The 26,954-nt window shown below is 37.6% G+C and overlaps 1 long non-coding RNA gene across 3 annotated transcripts in view; it reads right to left on the bottom strand.

Annotated features, from left to right (window-relative positions):
* Positions 1 to 26,954, bottom strand: part of LOC111090421 — a 137,165-nt gene that overhangs the window by 82,902 nt on the left and 27,309 nt on the right. Inside the window, exon 3 of one of the 3 annotated variants that reach the window (XR_005371826.1) lies at positions 11,347 to 11,425. The exons of the other annotated variants lie outside the window; for them this stretch is intronic. This is a non-coding gene — a long non-coding RNA (uncharacterized LOC111090421). Of the gene's footprint in view, positions 1 to 11,346; positions 11,426 to 26,954 lie in introns of those variants that run through there. 3 annotated transcript variants of the gene reach the window in all.

Genomic DNA, 26,954 nt, shown 5'->3' with positions numbered 1-26,954 from the left:
AAAAAAAAAAAAAAAGACTGAGGGTTGCTTCTGTATTTAAAGAGCTCACAATTTACTTACAGCTTCTTTCAGAGCCTCAGTTTCCTTTTCAGTAAATGAGGGGACTAGATTAATGATTTCTGAAGTTCCTTTCGGTAATTCTACAATGTGGTTTCCAAGGACCTGACAGATTCATTCACAATGGCATCAGTTTTGTCTTTTTCAGGTGAAATGTAGAACACAGAATACATGCAGACAGAGGAGGATTCCATAATTCTCAGGACAGGGCTTGCCTTGGTATATACAATGTGCCGCATTATAAACAAGGATATGACTTTCACCTTTGAATTCATTACCCAATGTCTGTGCCTAGAAGAGCAACTTCCATACACAATTACAGGTTTGTAATTGTTTAATAAGGTTCTAGCATGTATTAAATTTTGAAACTGAAAGCAATGTTTCTTTTCATAGGAAATCAAGTTGTCATTGCATGCTCCAAGATACCCATGACTACATGAAAGAGAGTGTGTAACAAGAAATAGAAAGAATAGAACACTGTGTAGCAAAAGAAATAATCAACAAAATGAAAAATAAGCCTACATATTGAGAGAATGTATTTGCAAATCACGTACCTGATAAGGAATTAATATCCAAAATACAGGGACACCTGGGTGACTCAGTGGTTAAACGTCTGCCTTCAGCCCAGGGCGTGATCCTGGAGCCCTGGGATCAAGTCCCACATCAGGCCCTCTGCATAGAGCCTGCTTCGCTCTCTGCCTATGTCTCTGCATCTCTCTCTCTCTCTCTCTCTCTCTCTCTGTGTCTCATGAATAAATAAATTTCAAAAATATTTTTAAAATATCCAAAATACATAAGAAACTCCTACAACTTAACAGTAACAACAACAAAAAATTTCAAAATGGGCAAAGGACCCAAATAGACACTTTTCCTAAGAAGACATACAAATAGCCAGTAGTTACTTGAAAAGATAACCAACATCACTAATCATCAGTAAAATGCAAATCAAAACCACAATGGATATTATCTCACACTATTAAGAGGCTATTATCAAGAAGAGAAGAGATGACAAATGCTGGCAAGGGTGTGGAGAAAAGAGAAACCTTGTACATGTTGGGAATGTAAATTATTACAGAATGTAAATTGGTACAGACAATATGGAAAACAGTATGGATGCTCCTCAAGAAACTAAGAAAAACACCATATGATCTAGCCATTTTTCTTCTGTATATATACTTAAAGGAAATGAGATCGATATCTTGAAGAGGCAGCTCCACATGTTTATTGCAAAATCATTCACAAGAGCCAAGATATGGAAACAACCTAGGTGTCCATCAATGGATGAAAAAAGAAATTGTGGCTCACATACACACTGGAACATTATTCAGCTTTATTAAAGGAGATTCTATCATTTGCAACAACGTGAGTGAACATGGAGGACAATCTGCTAAGTGAAATAAGCCAGACACAGACCAGAAAAACTGCATCATCCACATATATGTGGAATCTAAAAAGGTCAAATACACAGAAGCAGAAAGCAAAAGAGTGTTTCCAAGGGCAGGAGGTGGGAGAAAGAGGGAGATGTTGTTCAAAGGGTATGAAGCTGCAGTGATGTAGGATGCGTAAGTCTAGAGATCTAGTGTACAGCATGATGACTACAGGTAATAATACCATATTGAATACTGGAAGTTTGCTGAGAGAGTTGACTCTAGGTGCTCTCATCACACACACACACACACACACACACACACACTACGCTAACTGTATGAGAAGATATGTTCATTAGCATGACTGCAGCAATCATTTCACTATGTACATGTATATTAAACCATCATGTTGTACACCTTGAATATATACAATTTCTATTAAAAAGAAATAATTCGAAAAATTTGGATGCTAGAATCATCTTAAGGTGGAGAACTAGAAGATTATTGTAAATGAAATAACTATGCAAAGTATTTAGCATGGCTTGGGGATAAAATCTCAGCGAACTATGACTACAGCTAATATTAAAGCAAATGAAGCAATATCCAGCATACTAGACATGCTCAGAAAACGTTTCTCTCCCTTTACATGCCTTCCCGGTAAGTACAGCACCCTCCTCGCAGCCACAGACAACTCAATACTTCCTTATCTTCTTTGTATTGCACCCTATAAACCGTTCCACGATCCATAGGTTGTTCTGATTGTGCCAACCCTAGAATGTCTCTCCATAGTTTTACAGAAAGCACACCAAACCCGGGCACCGGCTTAGTAAGCTAGCAGAACTGCTTTCCAAAGGAGAAAAAGACCTCCCCTATCAACCAATCCTTACCCCCATTTGTTTCAAAGTCTTTAGTTGATTCACAATGTATGTTAAAGGATGAAACTGATCCCTTGGATACAAAGATAGTCACTGTCCCTGGCACGTCTCTTCTCGAATCCAGCTGCTCTTTAGGCTCCACATGCTATAGAATGCCAAAACACTGCTGCTGACACATCACACCTGCTTCCCAGGGCACATCTCACCCCACACCAGCCAGGCTACAGCCACGGGCCACATTTAATGATTCTACGGTGCTCAGATTAACTCTTTTGCTTGGCTGGCTTTTATGGATGTAGCAAAGTCCATTTGGTTTTGTTTTAATAACATCCCAATAAAAGAGCTAGGAAATTAGATGCTAGGAATGACATTTAAATCCTCCATTTCCCTTTACTGCAATAATAGCCTTCTTGATAATAAAGTAGATAAATTTTCTTAAATTATATGAAGTTTTTCCATTTGAAAGCAATTAAAAAATGCTTTCAGTTCTGAATTACAAAACTATTCACTTCAGATTTGAGGCTGACATTTTTATTGGTAATCTGAGTTATAACATGTTCAGCTCTATGCCCATTCATTGGCCCCTGATACTTCTGCCAACTTTTTATGGTTTTATGTGAAAGTACAGTATTTAAGCCTCCTTTAAATTCATGAGCTTCCCGTGCTTCTGAAAAAGGCTCTCTCAGTGTCTTAACGCACACCAGGGCTGATGTTTATTTAAAAACATCTGTTCCATCCTTTGTGGTATAACATACCAAAGTAGCCTGACATTTTAAATACTTTTTTCTTTACACTTTGTGTCAAACAATGAGAGAACGTAACTACTATCATGATGAAAAACTGTTCAGAGCAATTACAAGATGATACAGTAAGTGGACTAAATGGTACCCAAAGTAATCAAAAGAAAACACTAGGATTAGCCCGAATGCTGCAAAAGGCCACTTTTAGGGAGATCGTTATTTCCCCAAATATCTCCATGATTAGGCTTTACATCTTAGTGCTTCCTAATTGATAATAAAAATAGTCCCTTATTATCTTATTTTTTAAAGTAAGAACGAGAGTTGTTTTTGTTGTTTTTGACAAATGGGGAAGAAACCAGCTATATGTCTGATTGCTATTTCACCTGACAGCCTCCACTGACCAGAATTTCTTCTATTGCTACTGACCACTGACTCACCTTAAACCATTTTTCATGGCCATTCTTATCAATGTCCAGGGCAGAAATGAATTAAAAATGTAAGGAAATGCGGCTTTAACATTATTTTGCACATGAATCACTTAACTTTCATAATAATGCCCCACAGTCCCTGCTCAGTCTACTGTAATGATAAAATGGCTATTTCTACAAAAACAGGTGCTTCTAATATTTGCAAGGACAATTTTTATCAATCTAAATATACCCTCAACATTCCTCCAACACATACATAACTTTTTTACACTATAGATTGGGCAAAAGTAAAGCTTGGTTTAGCCTCTATTGATGATAGCATTACAAATCCCTTAAATCAGCGGAATACCATATGACTGAAGGCACCTGAACATTCTTTTGGGCATGATATCTGAAGCAAAGGAGACATTGAAAGAAGATGAAAGTTAAACACAGCCACATTTCCTGAGGAACAATTTGATACAGTATACGCAAAGTAGAAGAAAACATAGCTCTGTTTATTAGCAAGGAATGGAGGGGGAGACTGATTTCTCACTGTTGTCGAAAATCTATCCTGTTGTCACAAAAACACAGTGCTAGGAGGAAGTCTTAGAATATTCCAGCAGAAAGGGGCACTGTCCTCCCCTGGCCAGTTTGGCAAGGAACAAGGCTTCCTGCTCAGCCTTGTTCAGGAAGACTCCATGCTAGTTCTCCTTGTGAACTTCTTACCTCCCTCCTTTATTCTGTACACCCTCAATCTGCTACCCCATGGGTTAGGAATCATGGGTTGACACAACTGCTCACAAACAAATTTCCTAAAAGAAGCCAGAAATAGAGGACCTTAGGGTATGTAGAAATTAGACTAACAGGGAAATGTTATTTGTGACCTTTTAATATTGTGGCTCACTGTGGTACATAAATCTCCTTTTCTGATCATACTAACCTACCTTGTGAACACACAGGCCTTTGATTGCCTCTTTATTAGCTTAGCAAATGGAGTGATGGGTGAGCTTCTGTCATGGTGCTGACTCTGTTACAAAGTGTAAAGGGAATTCCCATCCACCCATGGACCAAGAGGCGCCCAAATGCCAAAATACATCTGTTTTATTGGACATTCAACAGGAATGTTTTATCAAAAAGCACAATTATAAATCTCTACTTGCTGCCACACTCTCCTGAACTCTTCCAATCACCATATAACATAAAAAAGCATCCCCCATATTAAAATTTTAAAAAATTGAGGGCAACTGGGTGGTTTAGTTGGTTAAGTGTCCAACTTTTGATTTTGGTTCAGGTCATGATCTCAGAGTCCTGAGATTGAGCCCCATGTCGGGCCCACTGCTTAGCAGGGAATCTGCTTGAAGATTTCTCTCTCTCTCCTCTACCTCTCCTCATGGCTTGCTAGCTCACTCTCTCTGTCTCTCTCAAATAAATAAATATTTAAAATCTTTATTAAAAATAATAAAATAAATAAATTTAAAAAGAACCAAAACACACCCCTTGCCCTATGCCCCCTTCCAGCTATTGCCATATTTCTGTACGTCTCTTTATAGTAAAACCTTTGGGAAAAAAATAATTGTAATCTGTGTCTCCATTTCTTCCTCTCCAATTTTTCCTTGAGTCAATCCAGTCAGGCTGCTTTTGCTACAATCAACCAAAACAGCTAGCTTTAATGTCACAAAAAACTCCTTACTTGCTCACTGGCTGAGTGTTTTTTTTTTTTTTTTTTCAGTCTCCATTGTTTGTCCATCCCCATATCCCCAATTTCTAAATATCAAAGCATCTGAAAGTTTCGTCTTAAGACCTCATCTCTTTACATCTACTCTCTTATTAGGTAGTTTGGTCCAGACACATAGGATTCAATTCTATCTATGTGTGGATGATTTCCAAGGTGTATCTCCACTAAAGACTTCTCCACTGAACTGCAGACCCACTGCTTCCACAATACCCTCAATGGATGTCCAATAGAAATATCAAGCTTAACCTGTCCATTCCATACAGCCCAGTTCCTCCTGAAGTCTTCACTATCATAGTGAATGGCAATTTCATTCTCCAAGGTATTCCAGCTCACTGCACCCCTACCCCTCATAAAATTCAAGTCATTCTGACTCCTCCCTTTCTTTGATCCCTTATGTCCAATCTGTCAGAAAATTATTTTATTTTATTTTATTTTATTTTATTTTATTTTATTTTATTTCTTGCATCTAATTACTTTTAACTACTCTAATACCAGCTACTATCATCATGCACTCAGGTTACTGCCAAAAACTCTTAGCAGAATTCCTTGCTTTCACCCTTGATTCCAAACACTACAAAGTGGCAAAAGAGATTCAAAGATATATTTAAATTTTATCTTTTAAATTATCATATAGTAAAACTGATTTTTTAGTGTACATTATCATGACCCTGATACATGTATGATCAAAACCCTCCAATGGCTTCTTTAAGTCCTTGCTGCAGCCTTAAAAAATATCCATGCAATCTGAGAACCAACCATTTCTCTCAACTTCTTGCTCTGCTTCACACACTGCATGCCTTGCTGCTTCTTAGACTCAATAATCACTCTTATCTTTGCCTCTCTTCTGCCAAAAGTGTTCATCTCCCAAATATATGCATAGCTTAATACTTCACTTCCTCCAGGTCATCCATTTTATTGGACATTCAACAGAAATGTTCAGATGTAAAATGGCATCTTATCAGAAACATTTTCTCTGACTATCCTTTCTAAAAAAGAACTCCCAACTCTCTATGCCCCATATTGTAATTTTCTTCTCTCTGCAGCACTTATCCCACTCTCTGACCTAGTATTTCTATTACTTGTTTATTTGTTTTGATGCATATTATCCATCTCCCCTTACTACTATACAATTTAATGAGGTAGAACATTTATTATTCACTACTATATTCCATTGTCTAAAATTATATGATTCATGTAATACTACCCAAATATATGTGGAATCATTGAATCAACACATCAAAGAACACTAGATCCAAAAAGGACCATAGAGAATATCAAATTAAGTTGAGTTTATCATACATTCCTTACCCAGAAGAAAAAGTCAGAGATTCTATAAGCCACTAGAGATGCAATAACTTACAAGTCTTTTGCAGTATCTTTCACTTGGTGAAGTTAAAAATAAGGTAGATTTTTTCAATTTATGAACTTTGGAAGACATGTAAGTAAGGATGATGGAACAGAAAATTCTACAAACTAAAGGAAACCTTAACTGATTATCATTGTCTATGTCATGCACATATACACATTTATGACAATCTTGGAGAAGAGGGCAGCCCAGATGTCTCAGCAGTTTAGCACCGCCTTCAGTCCAGGGCATGATCCTGGAGACCCAGGATCGAGTCCCATGTCAGGCTCCCTGCATGGAGCCTGCTTCTCCCTCTGCCTGTGTCTCTTCCTCTCTCTCTCACTCTCTCTCTCTCTCTCTCTCCCCCTCTGTGTGTGTGTGTTTCTCATGAATAAATAAATAAAACCTTTAAAAAAAATATTGGAGAAGAAATAAAAGCTGGGCAAGCTTTTATGGGGAAGCTACAACCACATATGATAACAATAAGAGAAAAGGAGGAAGGTGCAGGGAACAGTAGTCTATTTATATATGCTTCGTTGATTAACCCACTGGATGAGAAATCAGGTTTCCAGGAAAATAAACAAAATTTACCATGCATGGTGGACAATCATTTTCCTGTGTAGAGAATCTATGATAAGTATTTATTTTAGAGAAATCAATTTTCTTTAGACAAGATGTGTGGTCCAGATTCTTTTCTAAGCGGCAGTAAATACCACCTCCAATCACAATCCTATGAAAGACTCCATTCATGCCAACATAAGCCGTAGGAAAACAGGATCAAATGGGACAATGTGCATTTTGGTGAGAACATTAAGTCTTATATAAACAGATGTATGTACATAAACACAGCCAATTTCCACCCCACTTCTTTCAATTTCCATAAGAATTCTCTTCTGAATTAATATCATACTTCTAATACTGATATTGCAAAATGAGAAAATACACCATAGTACCTTTCATAACTGGTACCAATAAAGCTCCCATATTAAGTGAACTAAAATGTAACTGTGCCAAGAGCAGATTTTCGAAGGGCAACAGTTTTGAGGCCTAGCAGAAACACTGAGATAGTTTTTCAAATGTCCACCTACTTTTTTATTACCCTTAGTTTTGGATTCAACAGTCTTCAATTCAAATCATGAATCTGGAAACCACCAGCAGTGTGACCTTGAGCAATATTCTTAGCTCTTAGAACTTCATTTCCTTTCTTCAAAAACTGAGCACTTCCTACTGCCCCCATAAAAAACAAGGTCATTGTGAGACTGAAATAAGATAATGTTGGTAAAATGGCTAGCACAGTGCTTAGTATATAGTAGATTACCTCTTCTATGAAACCTGCACTGCAATTCAGTATCAGTCTTGTCAAATCAGCCCCACTGAAAATTTAAAGTATAATGTATTCTTTGCTCTCCAATGAAGAAATGAAAAATTTTAGTATGTGTTTGTTGAGTACTCAGATCCATAAACTTGATCCCACTTGATTTTAATTTTGTTCTAAAATGTTATGAATTCGATCCCTGCCACCTGATCTCCTCACACTGAAGAGTCACTTCAGCTAGTCCCTTGCAAAGAAAAGAGCTGACCAATTTTACAATCCAAAGAATTTCTATTGTAATTTGTGGAGAGAATTGAAAAGGAGCACAATCAAGTCTTTAACTAGAGCCATCTACTAATCTACCAGTTCACCTTGCCAACTTCATTCTGTATCACTTACTCCTCTTACAAATTCTCATTTTCAACAATCAACTTAAATCCCACCATAAACCACCTCTTCTCCATCCTTGTCCTCCTTATACCAACAGGGATCCCTGTCCAACTCCCTTCATCTCTCATAGAGAAACATAAAACTGTCCATATATTTTTCCAATATTCATTTCTTACAATGCCCCACAGAGAAGACCATATAAAGGGCAAATCAATTCCTATGGAATACAGTTTCTAGCCCCAAGAAATGTATATTTGAATATTAAAATAATATGCATTTCTGTCTCGGAGTGCCTGCGTGGCTCAGTCAGTCAAGGGTCCAACTCTTGATTTCAGATCAGGGTCATGATCTCAGGGTTGTGAGAGGGGGCTCTGCTTGAGATGAGTCTGCTTGAGATTCTCTCTTCCTCTCCCTCTGCACTTTCCACTTCTCTCTCTCTAAATGAATATATGGATAAAACACACACACACACACACACACACACACACACACACACATTTCTGTCTTCATCTACTTGCCTCATCCAAGAGTGGTGACATCAAGAGATATCATATATCCAATTCTTCTAAGAAAATAAAATGTGATTGATAAATAAAAGTGTCCTAATATTAAGAACTGTGTATAATTCATATTATTTTCATAAAATTAATGTTATAGAAAAAGGCAAACTGGAATAAATGGACAAGTCTATATATTGTTGGTATTTCCTTTTATACAGTTACCCAATTAGAATAAAAATATGTGCACATTTTGGCTTTTAAATAAATGACAAATTAACTGTGCAAATCTTTGCATTCAAGAACAAGACAGAACTTTCCTATGGAAGCTTTTGCCTTGAAGTTGGAACAGTAGTGAATTTCAGACAAATCAGCTTCTTTTTTTTTTAAATCACATTTCTGCTTAATAGAAAGCAAGAACATGAAATTTTGACTTTTTATAGCCCAGAAAAATCATAAACTAGAAATATTTGTTAGATGGGTTTTGCAAATGTGAACAAAACAAAAAAAAAGGCACCTATTAAAAAATGAGCACCTCTTTGTATGCTTTTAACCAATGTAACATCATACCATCTTACTAATTATTTCCATAATGGGAAAGCACATAGAAATGCTACCATTTGTCATCTTTAAAACACTTTAGAATTTATAAGAGACTTTCACAACTTACTAGTTCTTTTAAAAGTCTTTATAGCAAGCATAATGAAAGTCATCTTGATTTGGATGACCCACAAGACAAAAGAGGATAGATTATGCTTTGTTCCCAGATGTGTCCTACACAGAGCTTTCCCATGGTCATTTTAAAGCCCTGATATATCTTAGGAAGAAAACAATACTGTAAAAATGAGGTCAGAACAAAATGGTCATTCTTTATAACAGTTATGTCTGAAGATAATTTTTTAAGAGTTAAGTAAAAACGAGTAAAACTAAATCACTCATCCAGATGGAAGAGGCACGTGAACCACACTTTTAAATTATGGTAACATTTATTTTTTATCCTAAGCTTAAGTCAATAGGTGATATGTTTCCAGGCCTTTAAAAAGATATAAATCAGACTCATAAGGGTGTCCAAGATAATTTGACCTCAGCACACAGAGAAAGAAAATTAGCTCAAGTGGACAGCACATTCGATTTCTGCCCTCAGATAGGCACGGTGCAGTACTCTGTGGGAATTGCATGGGTGTTAGTGAGAGAAGAATTGGCCTGGAATAATTAGGGAAATTTTTAAAAACTTTAGTAAAATGTTTCATTAGATGGTTGGTTTCTACCAACAACTACAGCTGCCCCCCAAAACCTTTACTCCACTCTATTTTTATTTTGCTGAACGGACAGGTGTCAAATAGAATATCTTTCATGGTCTACTAAAAGTGTTCTTATTTTTTCTAGTAATTTGGCTCATCCAAGAGTAAATATTATCAGAAGTAAGCAGTTAGTAAATTGAATATTGATTATTTACCGAGAAAAAAATATCTTCTATTTTTTAAAATTTTTGCACATAAAGATTTGACTATTAACTAGATACTTGAGTGATTTATTTACTTTGGTAACAGTCCAGGCAAAAATATTTAAATTATACTCTTGGAAGTAAAAATTATCTAATCATTCACAAGCTGTTATAATAAAACATTTATCATGAGTCATTAATCCATTAGGACTTATTTTCCGTCCCATCCTTTCACTAGCACCTTGCTTTGAACATAGTCAAGTTTGGCTGCAATATTCCCTTTTATCATATATCATAGTTACAGGATGGGATGCACCAAAGCTGGATTCCAAAAACCCTGCACTCTGCTTGAACTTGGCACACAGAAACTCAACTAGTGATTCTAGGGCTGAAATTCATCCAGGCTCAAGGCCTGATATCATGCTTGGATCATGGGGTACAAAAAGTTTAGGGTTAGGGGACTGCAGGGAAAAATATCTAGGTGCAACATTCTCTCACAGAGGTTTCAAAGAAGGTTTTAAATTCATAGGATACTATTCTTATGGCTGGCAGAGCTAATTTCTGCATATTCTTCTTCTTTTTTTTTTTTTTAAGATTTATTTATTTATGAGAGACACAGAGAGAGAGAGAGGCAGAGACACAGGCAGAGGGAGCAGCAGGCTCCATGCAGGGAGCCCGACGTGGGACTCGATCCTAGGACTCCAGGATCACGCCCTGGGCTGAAGGCAGACGCTCATCCGCTGAGCCACCCAGGGATCCCATATTCTTCTTTTATTCACAACCCCACAGCTTTAACATAATCCCATCTCCAACCCTTCAACCTTCCTCTCTGCTCTGTTTTGGCCTGGTAGCCTTCCTTTGACATCCTACTTCACTCCAAGTGAAGCCCCTTGAATGTTTCTCAGACACAAATAACACATGTTTGTAGATTCTTGTTAAATAGCAAACAATGTTTACTCAGAAATCACTAATAATGAAAAATGTGACATAAATAGACAGCTGTAGCAAATCTGACTTCTGGTAACCCAAGAAGGATAGTAGAGGAAATTAGCCCCTTCTCTGCATTCAATTATGGAAGTTATTACTGCTCTGTTTGTCTCACAGGACTGTTATAAAACTTAAGGAAGCTAGCATTTAAGAAAATATTCTGTAAACTATGTAACAGCAAGCATACCTGCAATCATCATGATAATCTCTGATTATGATCTTAAGCTACAATATTTTTGGCACCATACTTGGATCCATGCTGGAACCTGGAGAAATAAATGGTGATTGGAGCAAATAGGTTAGATAGAATCTTAATGTATATCATAGTGATTTTACAGATGACGATTCTAAAGTTCAAAGAGATCACCAACTTGACCAAAGCCATGCAGCCACAAAGTTGCAAGGGCTGACAGTAAGGCTGTAATCTGCTTGTACAAGAGTCATTCTTTCTCCTGTTCTACACCAGTGGGATACACTATCTCTTGAGCTCAAATTCTCAAATAGGTTAATGGATCAGCCTCCAGGGGGTGTGCTAACAGAGAAGAAACCAAGTAGAATGAGTTCCTGCAGAAGTACAGAGGAGAAAAAAATAAAATAAAATAACCAAGTGCTTTTTCCATATGGAGGATGAGGATTTGAGGAAATGTCATATATAATAATTGGAACAAGCTAGGATGTGCCACAGATTATCATTTTTCCTTGTTTCTTTTCAATTTTGAAGATGCACTTTAATTTTTTTTTAAATATGTTTGCTGTTTCCCTAAACTGGGACACAGCTCACATTGACTGTCAAAAGCAATTTGTCAACAACTGGACAGAGAGGTAATCGTGAGGTTGTTGTCATTCCATACTCATCTGTGAACATGACTCACACACAGAGTATCTGTAAATCAACAGTCACCTTTGGTTAATAATTTTCATTGGTAACATCACATAGTTTTGTGTTTTTTTTTAAAGATGGGGAACCTGATGCAAGACTCAATCCCAGGACCCTAGGAACACAACCTGAGCCAAAGGCAGATGCTCATCCATTGAGTCACCCAGATGCCCCCATCACACACAGTTGTTTTTCATTTTTTGGCTTTTTAAAATATTTTATTTATTTATTCATGAGAGACACAGAGAGAAAGGCAGCTGCAGAGGCAAGGGAGACGTTGGCTCCTTGCAGTGAGTCCAATGCAGGATTCAATCTCAGGATCCCAGGATCATAACTTGAGCCAAAGGAAGATGCTCAACCACTGAGCCACCCAAGCATCTCCATACACAGTTTTAAACTCAGATTTACAACATCCATTGTTGCTTAAAAATCTTTCAAGATTGTCCTATAACAGCTACACTGAAAATAAGTTTTTTATATAAGCAGATTGCTTGTCACATGTCAGGCAATTCAAATAATGTCAATAAAAGTTGCAAATTTCTCAAAATTAACAAAGATTTTAAGCTCAAAAGGCAGCAGTGATACAGCAGCAATCAGGGCCCAAGCCATGATAATGTAGAGATAAACAAACCGACTATCAATATCTTCTATATCCTCTTAGACACAAGGTACTGTCTTTCAAACATTAGAATTTGTCAGAAAGATTCTGGCTTCTCTCAAAAGAAGTTTTGAACTTCCAGTGAGAGGTAATTCAATTAAGGGAGGGAAAAAAAGGAACTCTGGTCTTCTTTGACAAACCTCAAATTATACTGTCAGTCCTAAAGGTGCAATGTCAAGATAACAAGCCTGAGTGAGGAAAGGTAGAGTGTCACCATGATGTTCTCTGTAATCCCTAATGGCCAAAATTGATTCATAAAAAATACTACAGACTCTGTATTTGCAGGATTAGCTTCAAATATTAATGTTGAACCTAAATAGAAAAGTAATATGCACCATAAGGATTAATGTATTCTAGTGGTAGTCGGTTAAAATTAATTAAAATAGCACACTTAAGCTGTTTTCCCCCAAAATGCTGGCATTAAATCCAGTGACCAGTTTATCATTGTTGGTATTATAGCTTTGGTGAGATGTGATCAAAACCATAAAATTGAGTAATGACTAGGTATCTACCAGGCATTATATGAAGCTTCTAGTTTTTACTACTTCCTTAAATCTTATATCAACCCTATATGAGAAGTAAATTAGTTTCTTTATAGGTAAGAAACCTGAAATTCAGACAGTGATGAAATCCATTTTCATCAGGCAGCTGTGAGAGGATTAAACCAGAATGGGAGCCCAGGCCTTTCTTATGTCTGGGTCCATTGCTCAATGACCATACATACTATATGAATGAATTTGTTACTAGAAGAGCACAGTAGTCATCCACCTAAAGGAGTTCCAGAGTTAACTAAGACCACACCTGTCCCTCCAGTGGCAATGAATGATTCAGAGGACACTGCAAAGACTGGGCTCTGGCGAGCTTTTTCATTTCTAAATATTTGTTTGCTATCCCATTGATTAAACTCCTCTCTGTAGGCCTCATGTTAACAGTATATACAGGGCTTTCCGGTGTATTTTCCAGATATACTAGGAGAGATTCTTGCCAAATGAAATGTGATATTCCCAGGGAAGCATCTCAGGCCTTTTGACAGAGGCTTCTTAGGCACATGGGTTATGTCACTTTTGTTATCTATAACTCTTCTCTCCCACGAGTCCTGATAATACAAAGTAGACAATAAAACAATTAAAGTGGAACTATTTTTCAACTACCTCTCATCAGTAACAGATCATTCACTCCTAACCTGGTGAGACCGTATTTCGCACACTCCAATATCAGCTTATCTGTAAAGCAGAGAGAGCCACACTCTGATCACCTCCCTTACTTTAATTCATTGGTCATTTAATGATATCATAACCAGACATGTCCCAGTGTCTCCATTCCCTGACACACTGCAGATGTCCCTGTTTCTGGATTCTGAGGAAAAGTGGCAATACAAAAATATGTGGCATGCCCAATTCTTTTCTACTCATAGTAAGCTTTCTCTGCAAGTTACATGTTTGTGTACGTTCATTCAGCCATACCCAGCATGCACTCACATGTATAGACATCATATGCCATGTGCGGGGGGCAAGGCAGAGAAAAAGAGAGAGATCCCATCCACCTTTCCCTTGACTAATCTCCATTAGAGATTAGAGATGAAACAGGTTGTAGTGACAGGCCTCTGCTTTTACTATGTTAGGCTCCCTTGCCTGATTTCTTCACCAAGGAGCTAAGTTTTTAAGTAACGCATTATATAAATTCAGCCTACAATGCCTAGTTTCTATGGCACCTAGTTAATGATCCCACATATCAGCAAACTATGCAGACATTCCATTCTTTCAGCAAATATTCTTTGAAGCACTCCTGGATTCAAGGTCCAGTTTAACTATGACCTACAAAAAGAGGATGCACCAAAAAAAGTCAACATGATATTTCCATTAAGTATAATAGAAGTCTGCTTACTCCCCAAGGCTTCAAGTTTTCTGACCCACAGAGACAAGAGAAAGCCGGAGAGAAGGATGGTGCAGCAATTTCATTGTTTTTTTAAACCTGTTAGTCCCCTATTAGTTTCATACTTGCCTTTCTAAGCCTTTTTTCTTTTTTCTGGGAACATGAAAAACATTGCTGTTAAATTACAATTCCTTGGAAATACTCTAAATACCAGGGCAAACAATTATATGGGTTGCTTGTCTTTCTAAAATCTATCACATATTCAAATAAGTCCAGTACATTTCCTATGGATTCATAGTTTTTAAAGTTAAATATTTGTACTATATATATCAGGTATGCCTAATGCAGTGATGCATTAATATATTTTCATGAGTTTGTTTAATCCCCATTGAAAAAATAACTCAAATACTGTTGTGTGTTGACAAACAAAGTCGATCTATTCAATAATTTAAAATCCTACCTAGCTTTACATCACTGGGAACAACAGTTGATGAGGAAATATTCCTCATATCTCGATCTTCTTAAATTGCTTTAAATTATTTTCAGAGGAAATGGGTTTGGTTTGGTCCTTTTAGTGCTGAAGCCAGCCCAGGCTTCACAGGAGAGGCCACATCTACATGGGTATGGCCACACAGGAAGGGACAGAAAACGTGCTGGGGCCTTTGTCTTCTGTCTCCCAGGATGAAAGTGTAGGAGTTGACAGCATGCTTTCTGTTCTTCAAGGAGACTTTGAAGGACACTGGAGGAATAGCCCAGGTAGCCTCAGAAATTTTCTTCCAGGGATACCTGGGTGGCTCAGTGGTTGAGCATCTGCCTTTGGCTCAGGTGCTGATCCAGGGGTCCAGTTCCTCACTGAGTTCCCTGCAGGGAGTCTGCTTCTCCCTTTGCCTATGTCTCTCTCTGCCTCTCTCTGTGTGTCTCTTACAAATACATAAATAAAATCAAGAAAGAAAGAACCTTCTGGATCTACAGATGCAAACTCCCTAGAGCCTCTGGAGAGGGCCCACCTTCCTCCCACCCTCTCAGAGTCTATAAATAAGAGAATAGTACATTTCAGCCTATGCTCTAATGGAGTAAAGTACAGTGTCTAATAACAAAAATGAAACCTACAGCTTTGAGTTGTAAGTCAAGGAAAGCTTACAGCCTTGGAAGCAGGTATCTATATGCCTCAGCTGACAGAGCTCCAAAAGTCAGAGAAAAAACAAAAGAAACAAAATGAAGAAAAGAAATTTAAAATAATCCTCTTCCCTTCTCCTTTGTTACACTATGTCATCTCTGCCTTTTCTGTCCATAACTCACTCTCACCCCCACTCTCCAATCACCAATATCCTGAAAGTGCCTTGAAGAGTAGAACCAATTTCCACTGAAATGATTAAGAGATGATGCTAGACAAATAAAGATCCAACAATATAGTCAGTAGAAGGGAAACTTGTTTACATTGTTTTGGGCAAGAGCACGACCAGCACCACAGGAACCATGAAATTTGAGTGTTCTGTTCCTTATTCTAGGGACAGGTGACCTAGAGGTTAGCCTGTCTTTTTATTTTTTTTTTATTTTTATTTTTTTTATTTTTTTAATTTTTTTTTTATTTTTTTTTATTTATGATAGTCACAGAGAGAGAGGGAGAGAGAGACAGAAACACAGGCAGAGGGAGAAGCAGGCTCCATGCACCGGGAGCCCGATGTGGGATTCGATCCTGGGTCTCCAGGATGGCGCCCTGGGCCAAAGGCAGGCGCCAAACCGCTGCGCCACCCAGGGATCCCGAGGTTAGCCTGTCTTTATCATTGACTAGCCACTGGGAGATTTCAGGTAAGTCATTTCACCATGCCAAAGTCAGAAAGCTTAATAGTGTCTCCAACCTGTCTTTTATGGAGGTGGCCAATCCATAAAAAAGGTCTTATGTCACAAGAATCAGAGGAATTTCAAAATCTTCTGGATTAAATCAATGGGTTAATGCATATTTGTAAAAATACAGATATTAGGTAAGTTAAATATATTCAAAGGAATTGTTAGAAATAAGAATCATCATTTACTGACATTTATTATGTGCCAGACACTGCTGTAAGCACTTTACATATTGCAATCTATTTGCTGCTTATTAAATCTCCTCTCTGCTTTGCTCAGGCTGCTCTCTCTGTCCCTGCCTTACTTGCCTTGCCTACCTGAAGAATACTAAATTTTCAAGTCTTAGCACAAATTTAACCTCTAAATGTCCCCTCTCCTCCTTTGTAGCTTCATTCTTTCAAATATATACTTCTAAGAAGCAATAACAAAAAGTGTGGTTTACTTATTAGTGAATATATTGAACTATGAGCTCCTTGAAGCAAGATACACAACCAGTTTATTTCTATATAGTCAGAGCTAAGCATAAAAAATTGTTTGCTAAATGATAAACAGATGCTACTACATTAAATTAATGATTGACCAAGGGCATTTCTGTTTTTACTACCGAATTACTATACTTCAGATGGCTAAGCCTAACATAGAAATCTCTTACTAGCTGCAAAAAAAAAAAAAAAAAAAAAAAGGACATAAAATTTCACTCTGTGGAAACTCAAATCCAGTGAGCCAAAATTATTAGACCTCTGTATGATATACCAGGAAACACATAAAGCCACAGCCCAGAAGGAAACTCAAGAATTGATGATCTCTGAATTTACGAGAAGAGAACAAACCTAAGTAGTATCATCTTCCCTGGCTAACAACAATTTCTAAACCAGTAAATTTAAATGGCAGAGGGAGAGAGACAAAGAGTGATAATTGGCAACATGGTCCATAGAGATTCCTCCAGCCTAAGCCCCACTCTATGATGGTGACGCAGTCATTGGAAGATTTGGAGGATTTCATATTTTGTTTATTATTGCTCATCGATTTCATCTTTCTTTAGGAAGTAACACAGTGTAGTAGTGTTTCTATCATTCTCTTTCTTCTCTCTTCTTAAAAAATAAAAATTTGCAGATATTTGAATCTCCATAAATAGAGAAAAAATATATAGCTCTTCCTTGGGGTTGAGTTCATTGGGCCCCCAGCTAAGAAGTTAAAGGAAAGGCGATAATAGCCTGTACTGATGACTTTGTTTATAACTCTTCTGTCCCTAGAAGAAGACCACCTGCATTCTTCTTGTATCAACACCCAGAGCCAGGCTAGTGCAGGGACGCTCCTGACCCAGAGCTGCAAATCTTTATCCTGTTACCAACATTTTTTTTTTTTTTCAGGCTAGGCCATGTTCTGAAGCCGTTATTTGACTTGTTCCAAAAATTCTAAAATAAAAGCTATGATGAAATCCTTCAAAAGACACATTTTTGCATAGCATATAAAGCCTTTAATAATCCTTTCTTCCCTTCAAAATTAAAAGTATGCGAATCCTTGAGCGTGGTAGTAGGCCTGTCCAGGAAGTAGAAGGCGTCGTCCTCCACACAGCTACAGAGGTCCTCCACTGAGAGGCCGAAGCTGGCTACATTGTTTGACATGAGGGTTACTTTTCAGATAGTGAAATTTTAGTTGCCAGGTGCCAGAGGCAATTTATCAGACGCTCATAAAATAAAGATCAGAAAGCCCATCCGTCTCCCCGTGCATCTGGGATCTAGGAAGGAACACTCACAGCCCTGGATCCTTTAAACAGCTCTCACTTAAAGAGCTTGATGTTTATAATAACAAAAGAAGGAGAAAGGGGTCAGGTCAAATTCTGCCAAATAGCAGGTGTTGTTATAAGTGTTTTGTTCTCTCTTTCTCTCTCTCTCTCTCTCTCTCTCTCTCTCGCTTTTTTTTTCCTTAAAAAGTAATCTGAAAGAATATTGAGCTGTTGCAGTGGATGCCCTCCATGGGCATTTATTTATTTATATTTTTATGTTTCAACAGAAAAATGTGACCTGAAAACCAGAAAATAAAAGCCTTTCACCATAAAAAAGTTCTGAGAATTTTTTCATGAAAATGTCAATTACTAAATTAACTAAATAGAATCAAAGTTCTTAACAGTGTTACATGGACTGCAGAATGGTGTCCTGTGGGGCTTACATACATGCAACAAAATAATTTTAAATGGCACTAATTAACAACTAATAATAATGCTTTCACATATATAAGCATCTTTTCCTTAATTATCCCCTTGAGAAGCAAAGAGAGGAGGAGACAGGTCTGCAGTTGTATGATGTGTAAGTGACAGAAACACTTGGACCCTGGTCTTTGGACTCCAGACCTCATGCTGTCACCACGGTAGCTCCCTGAAGAGTAGCTACACTACTCCCTGAAGAATAGCAACTTTGCACTGAGTGCTCAAACAGCATTGCTCTTTCTCACTGAATTGAAATGAACACACCGACATTTTTGGTTAGTTAAAAGCCAATTTAAGGACAGTTATTTCATTAAGATGTCCTTAGCTTACCTTAGTTCTGAACCTTTATTATTTTCTGATTTTGTTAAGCGAATGGTATGATCTTATGTTAGGGATAGTGCACATTTTGCAAAGTTCTACTTCCTTTTTAGTGTTTACTAGACAAAAATTCAAAGCACTAATATTATGGTTTGCATTTCTTGGTAATGTGTTCTTTCCTGTCCCTTCCTCCCCATCTTTCCACTTGGTGCTTCTTTTTCCTTCCCCTTAGGTCTCTGTTTCTTTGTTTCCTTCCTCCTCCTCCTTCTCTCTCTCTCCAGTCCTCCTCTTCCTCTTTTTGCTTCTTACTCTCTTTTTCTTATTTTAAATCTTGTGATGCACCTTTAATTTTCTTCATCATGAAAGAGATGGAAAAGGAAGAAAGAGAAGTGAGAAAAACAGGAGAGAAGAAAGAAACAGGAATATAAAAGAAAAAAAGAAGGAATCTGGAAAGATATGTTAATGGGAAAACAAATAAAATACCAAGAAGATGAAAATCTAGCAGGGTATACAAGTGTGAATCACATATAAAAGTTCAAAAACAGGGGTGCTCGGGTGGCTCAATCTGTTAGGTGTATGCCTTCAGCTTAGGTCATGATCCCAAGATCCTGGGATTGAGCCCCATGCCATGCTCTTGGCTCAGCAAGGAGCCTGCTTCTCCCTCTCCCTCTGCCTGCTACTCCCCCTGCTTGTGCTCTCTCTCTCTCTCTCTGTGTCAAGTAAATAAATAAAAATCTTAAAAAAAAAAAACAGTTGAAAAAATCATGAGAACAAAGGGGGGAAATGAGGAAATTGAAGCTCATGGGAAAAAATGGTTTATTATTTCTGGAAAAAATCTACTTATTATTCTTATTCCTACTTCTAATTTGTTAATTAAATAAAATGTTTTGGCCCTTTAAATTTTTGTAAATAACCAAGGAAATAACATATTATTGCAGACAGATTTAAATATAGATTTTAGAACAGACAGGGCTTTATTATAATCACAAGATTGTAGAAATAAACAGAGGAAAACAACCAGAGTTATAGGAATCCTCAATGGAAATAAGGCAGCTTCAGTGTTATGCCCTGGAAAAGTGTTGACCTGGAAGTTAGATCTCTAGATGACATTTCAGATATGTATATGAGAGAAGAAAACAGTAGGTATTTGGCAACCTTACACACTCATTGGTAGGATTAAATTACAAATTAGTCAACAACAAAATATTATTTTCCAAGCATATTGGACACAAGAGAAAATAAATCGAAGATAGCTTGTCAGACATCATCACAGGCTGGCTCTGAAACTCACACAGGGGATCAGTAATTCATGTGTTTGGGAAGAGAGAAAACTTAGAGGTTCTTAGGAAAGATGTTTTTCTTAGCCCAAAGCCCTTCCTAAATGTCACAGTTCTTTGGCATCCTTGTGGAGATTGTATATCTTGGGGACTTTGAGAACTACTCCCCAAAATTCTCACTTGCTAGGGAAATGGCAATTTAAGGCATGATGTTGATGGGTTTAAGATCAAAGAATTTCCGCTGAGTAGTTCAGAAAGGAACTACTTATTTATGTAGAGATGCGCCCTGTGGCCCCATAGGGCCTAGTTCTTGCCAGTGGGGCTGGATTGCAAGTAAAACAGGTCTGAGCTTTCTGAAGGACCCACACCACAGCCAGGTCACAGGAATAATAATAAATCACTCCTAACTGATTATGTACTCCACAACCTGATGGACACATGATGGGTAGCCATTCTGAAAATGGGTCATTCTCAAGTTCCCTGGAACTCTAAGATTCTTTAACTGCACTAGGCAGCCACCACCCCGAATTGAATTCAGATTTTTTCTGTAGCAATTCAACACTCATTTAGGATTGCCAACTGTCGCCAAAAATTGGAAAACTCGGGTGATTTTGGTAATTTATCTATTAGAGTATCTAAAATACCCTCTAATTATTTTGTAAAGATTTTTTTATTTATTCATTTGACAGAGAGAATGCACAAGCAGGGAGAGCAGCAGACAGCGGGAGAGGGAGAAGGAGGTTCCCCACTGAGCAGAGAGACCAATTTAGGCCTAGATACCAGGACCACTGGGATCATGTCCTGAGCCGAAGGCAGATGCTTAACCGAATGAACCACCCAGGTGCCCAATACTGTCTGATTATTGATTTCTAGAAACAACTGGCATATAGAGAAATCAGGGTGAACCTGAACAAATCACTCATTCACAGTCTGGTTTTTTGTAATCCTGCTCATCATTGTCAGTAACAATAACTTCATTACTTTATATTTGTACAGCTCCCCACAGATTATTGTGGGTGGAATTTTGTTTCCCAAAAAGATTTGTTGAAGTACCACCCCCAGGACTTCAGAGTGTGATCTTATTTGGAAATAGGGTCATAGGAGATAAAATCAAGTTAAGATGGGGTCATACTTTATTATGGTGGGTCTTAAATCCAAGGACAGTTATCCTTATATGAAGGTCACCCAGAGGGGCACCTGGGTGGCTCAGTGATTGAGCAACTGCTTTTGGCTCAGGTCATGATCCTGGGGTCCTGGGATTGAGTCCTGCATCAGGCTCCCCACAGGGAACCTGCTTCTCCCTCTACCTATGTCTCTGTCTTTCTGTGTTTCTCATGAATAAATAAAAAATAAAATCTTTAAAAAAAAAGAAGAAGAAGAAGGTCATACAGAGTTATAGGAACTCTGACACACATGAAAGGGCAATGATCATGTGAAGACAAAAGCAGCATTTGAGTGATGTAGCTGCAAGCCAAGAAATATCAAAGATTACCAGCAACCATCAGAAGTTAGGAGTTAGGCATGGAACAGATTCTACCTCAGAATCTTCAGAAGAAGAAAAAAAAAAAAAGAATCTTCAGAAGAGACCAACTATGCCAACACATGGACTTCAGATTTGTAGCCTCTACAACTATTTTTGTTACTTTAAGCTACCCAGTTTGTGGCACTGTGTTAATAGGATCTGACATACTATACAGACCAAAGAACATACTGAACGGGAATATCTGATGTGATGGAAAACTCATGGGATGAGTAGAGTCCCAGATGTTACCATGGTCACTACCATGCCTTCATTAATTGTAGAATGTGAGATCCACCTATTTCTAAATTTATCCTTACCACAACTGAGAAAGGTATTGTCAGCCCCCATTTTATATAACTTAGAATGGTTCAGCCATATCATTGGAATGACAATGATATGTCTAAGGTCATATCTCTAATAACTTATCGAGCCAGAATTTGAACACACTTTCTAAGTCAGAACCATCAGCTTTTAAACATAAGTATAGAATACTCCATTATATCAGCTCAAAGGTGAAAAGGAAATTTAGTGGATTATCCTACTTAAGCCTTCTCACCTAACAGATGAAGAAACTAAAAATTCTATACACAAGATGATTTTTACTTAGGAACATGCAAACTGTCCCCTGATGCTAACACAGGTCTTTGGTCCCTCCTTCCACTCTACTATGTCAAGAACACTCTTCCTGCAGCATTAATGCTTTTTGGTGCACCCTTAACACTATTTTATACATGCTATATTTATTAGGAGATTAGGGGAAATGTAAAGAAACACCAAATAGGGAAATCCTTGGGCTGGTGCTTCTCAGAGAAAACCATACACAGGGCATATAGTGATTAACTCTGGAAAGTCTACACTGTTCAACTAGCTTCCCTGGGCCAATAGTTCTTCCCTCACTTTCTGACTTTATTTCTGTACTGCACAGTTGTGCCCATGCCTGGCCTAAAACAGCAGCCATCCCTGCTTATTAGAAGAATCACAAACAGACAAAGGCATTTACGGACCAAAACTACATACATCATTGCCTCAATGCCATGAGAGTGAGGCATTCATTGGTATGATCTAACTGGATTGGCCACCTTCTTCTCTGATCTAGTCCTACCAAGGAGATGTGTTAGAACAACTTGAAGACCAGTATGGTCTACATTGCTGAGCTGACCTAGTGTTCTTCCTGCTTAGCATGTACACAGAACTCTCCTTGGGAAGTGCAGTAAGGCACACAGTGATGCAAAGCTCTGACAAGTGTAGCAAAATGTCTTGTTCACCTTCTTGTAGCACATTCAATGTTTCAAGAATCTTAAAGACATATTCCTGGTTCTGAATTAGAAACATTCTTGGGGTACCTAGTGGCTCAGTCAGTTAAGCGTCTGCCTTTGGCTCAGGTCATGATCTCAGGGTCCTGGGATCGAGCCCCAAATCTGTCTCCCTACTCAGCAGGAGTCTGCTTTTCTCTCTCCCTCTGTCTCCTCCCCAGTGCTCATGCTCAGTCTCTGTCTCTCTCTCTCAAATAAATGAAATATTTAATAAAAAAAATTCATAATCTCACTCTAGGAAATAAGAAAAAATACAGCATAATGGATAAAGACACAGGCTTTAGTCTCAGGTAGTATTTGGATTTGTTTGCTGTCTGTCTTGGGCAAGCTTGGTCCTGGACAAGCTGTTAAGTCTATCAGAACATCAGTTACTTCATTTGTAAAATGGGGAGAGTAATCTGTTCAGAGGGGTGTTATGGGAGTTTAATTACAATAACCCATGTAAGGTATTTAGTGATGTAATCAAAATACCAAGCATAAATAGGCTATCATTATTACTATTACACTAAGGAAATTTGATAAGGCAAACAAAGCTTTATATGAAAAAATACTCATTGCAGTGTTTTATATATATATATATATATATATAAATAAAACATATACATATATATCTTTGTATACACACACACACACATATACACACATATATATACACAGGAGAAAAGGGAAACAATCTAATGGCCCAAAGTAGGGGATTGGTTGAAAGTACTTTGTACCAGGACTCATTTTTGCTTGGGACACAGGATTAAAAGAAACATTGCTTTGCACTTGAAAAATCTCAGAGTCTAGGGACATCTGAGTGGTGCAGTCATTTAAGCATCCAACTTTTGGTTTCAGCTCAGGTTATGATCTCAGGGTCCTGAGATCGGGCTCTGCCTTGAGCTCCACACTCAGCTTGAGAGTATCTCTCCCTCTCCCTGTCCCTCCTGCTTGTTCTCTCTGTGTCCTCCCCCCGCAAAAAAAAAAAAAAAAAAAAAAAAAAAAAATCTTAAAAAAGAAAATCTCAGAGTCTGGTTGAGGAGATGAACATATAAATAGTCAAATTCAATACAGTAGAATCAATCCAAGGATGGAGGTATAAACTGTAAGCTATGGGAGTCCAGCAGAGTGGCATCCAAAGATCTTAGTCTGAAGATGAGAAAGGAACAGACTGCAAGGTCAGTACCTCAGAGCATAGTCCATGCTGTATTCAGTACCTAAATGCTGAATGAAATTTTAAAAATATTTTGGGCGACCCAGAATTACTTCATTTTGTTGTTGTTGTTTTGAATCAGAGACATTTCCAATTTTAAGACCTGCAAAGTAGCTTTATCCACATTTAAATAATAATCTCAAAGCTTCTGACTAATTTTACAAGCAAATATTTAATGTAATGTCTTTGCAAGCAATCTCCACTAAAAGGAAACATATTTGGATTGTACCTAAAGAATATCATAATTAGAGAAATTTCCTTAGCTGTAATTTCTAGCATAGCTAATGGAAAAAAAATAAAACTAACACATTCAAATAAATGAATCTCATTTTTCATCCAACTTTGTGTCACATTCTATGCTTGTGGTATCAAAATATAAAAAGGACACCACATTAATAACAATTTGTAGGATCAAGACCATTTATATAATGCAATAATCAAGTAGATTTATTATAAATTTTACTAAGTTTCTGTTTGGGTTTGATGCTAGGAAAGTTCCTCTCTCTTACTCAATGTAGATAGTTTAACCTCAGTGAATGTACTAAAACTGATAGCATCCTCTCTTAAGATATAAGCTAGCACTATGTCTGCAGAATTGATAAGGAAATTATTTTCTTCAAAACAAAGCAAGGGGAAAAGATAAAAAGGAAATGGCACACGTTATTCTTTATGTTTTTAGATGACAATTAAAGCACTTGGGATTAATTGTCTACCATTTGAGTGACCTCATTTTTTTACAAAACAAAGTTATCTTAGGAATTCCCCATTCCAAAACTGAGATTATGGCTTCAATTTAAAGTGTAAAATCTGTGTTTAAACCACACACCCCTTTTCAAGGCAGTAGTTATAAACCAGCAGCATGCTTAAAAGCAGAGACAGAAAATTAATTGCTAAATATTTCAACAGTCTCTGTGATTTTGCTTTGATGTTACAAACCAATATCAGGAAGAGGAGAATAAACACCCTTTTCCCAAATTTTTTTTTTCACTTTGACTATTTACAGGCTGAGGAAGTCAAATAGACAAGGACAAACACACACACACACACACATACACACACACACACACACATATACTCTTATCTGTGAATCCACCCACTACTCCAGAATGCCAAATGTAATGCTTTCCAGGGCTCTAGCAGTCTCTCCCTATACTCCATCAAGCTATTTGTTCCCAGGATGGATGACCAGGAAGCCAGTATGAAAATTTCAACTTCATAACAGTAAGAAAGAAAATGCATACTAAAAAGTTGTATTTGTGTCATGGGCCAAATTCCAGCATCTGATACCAGGAGACAATATCATTTAGTACACAGCTCCTCAAGGAAAAAACTTTGTGACATATGTACTTAATTTCCAAGATCTACTCCTATCTTTATTGAAATGCAAAGACCCCAATTTCATGAAATTTCATCCTGATACAAAAACAAGGGCTTACTTAGTAAATTAGATGCATTTTAAATAGAACATTATGAAAGCTAACAAACACTGAAGAATCCTAATTTCACAAAACTAAAACTTACTATTATTTAATCTTGAAGATGTTTTATTTATTTTTCTTCTCATTTATTTATTGGTGATGCTATTTCCCTGTACTCTAGAGAGGTGGTTTTGATTTTTTGGTTTTGTTTTTGTTTTTCTGTTCAACTATATAAATAATTACCAGTGTCCCACTATGTCCCGAGCATGCCCTTGTTACCACGAATAGAAATATCCATAACCCAACATCCCTTCTTCAAGGAATTCAGCTTAGTCAAAAGGACAGACAAGCCAACAGGCACTTATAATTCATGTTTTATGCATTAGCTTCCAATATCATCACCCAAAACAAAAGCCCAAGGAGGGAATTAGAACTTCTCCTTCTCTTGGCTTCTGCCTTATTGATTCAATTAGCTTAAAAATTTGCTGAAACACTTAGCTCCTTCTCCATATTTTCCCAAGCATAATGGAATAATCTAGGCCTCACTCTATAAAAGGTTGTACAAGATCTGGTTTACTCCTGAGAAAAGTAAGGCCCAGCCACCCAGCAGGAATGCTTTCAGGATTGGATCATGTTTTTATTCTTGCAATGCACCATTTAAGAGCTACTGTGGTTTTTCTGAAGTTCCATTTGTGGGGCATTAAACATGTAGGCATTCCTTTGTATATTACATTATGCTACATAATACTACTAGATTCCAAAGTTTTTACCTTTTCCTCCCTAAAATAAAAGGCATCTAGGCTTCAGGGTAAATGTTCATGGTACTCTTTTTTAATGCCCTACCCTTCTCAAGATGAAGCAAAATAACCTTACAACTGTACAGAAACCAGCCAGCATTCCACAACAAAATTTACTGCAGATACTTGATTTGGGTAAAGAATCCCTAATACCACTGTTTGATTTAATAATGACAGGATACTTCTTCCTCTGCACAGACTTCCCAAACTTAAATAAACTTAAAATTCCCATCAACTGTTTATCAAAATATTTGATATTTTTTCTCCTTGGTAGAATTAAAGACTTGCAAGAAAGGAATGGTTTGGTATGTCTGCCATTTCAAGTCAAATTTGAATACCAGGGGATCCCTGGGTGGCTCAGCAGTTTAGCACCTGCCTTTGGCCCAGGGTGCAATCCTGGAGTCCCGGGATCGAGTCCCGCCATGTCAGGCTCCCAGCGTGGAGCCTGCTTATCCCTCCTCCTGTGTCTCTGCCTCTCTCTCTCTCTCTCTCTCTCTCTC

The sequence above is a fragment of the Canis lupus genome, chromosome 17 (genome assembly GCF_011100685.1).
Source record: "Canis lupus familiaris isolate Mischka breed German Shepherd chromosome 17, alternate assembly UU_Cfam_GSD_1.0, whole genome shotgun sequence".
Taxonomy (NCBI): Eukaryota; Metazoa; Chordata; class Mammalia; order Carnivora; family Canidae; genus Canis; species Canis lupus.
This window is presented reverse-complemented; position numbering and strand designations above follow the sequence as displayed.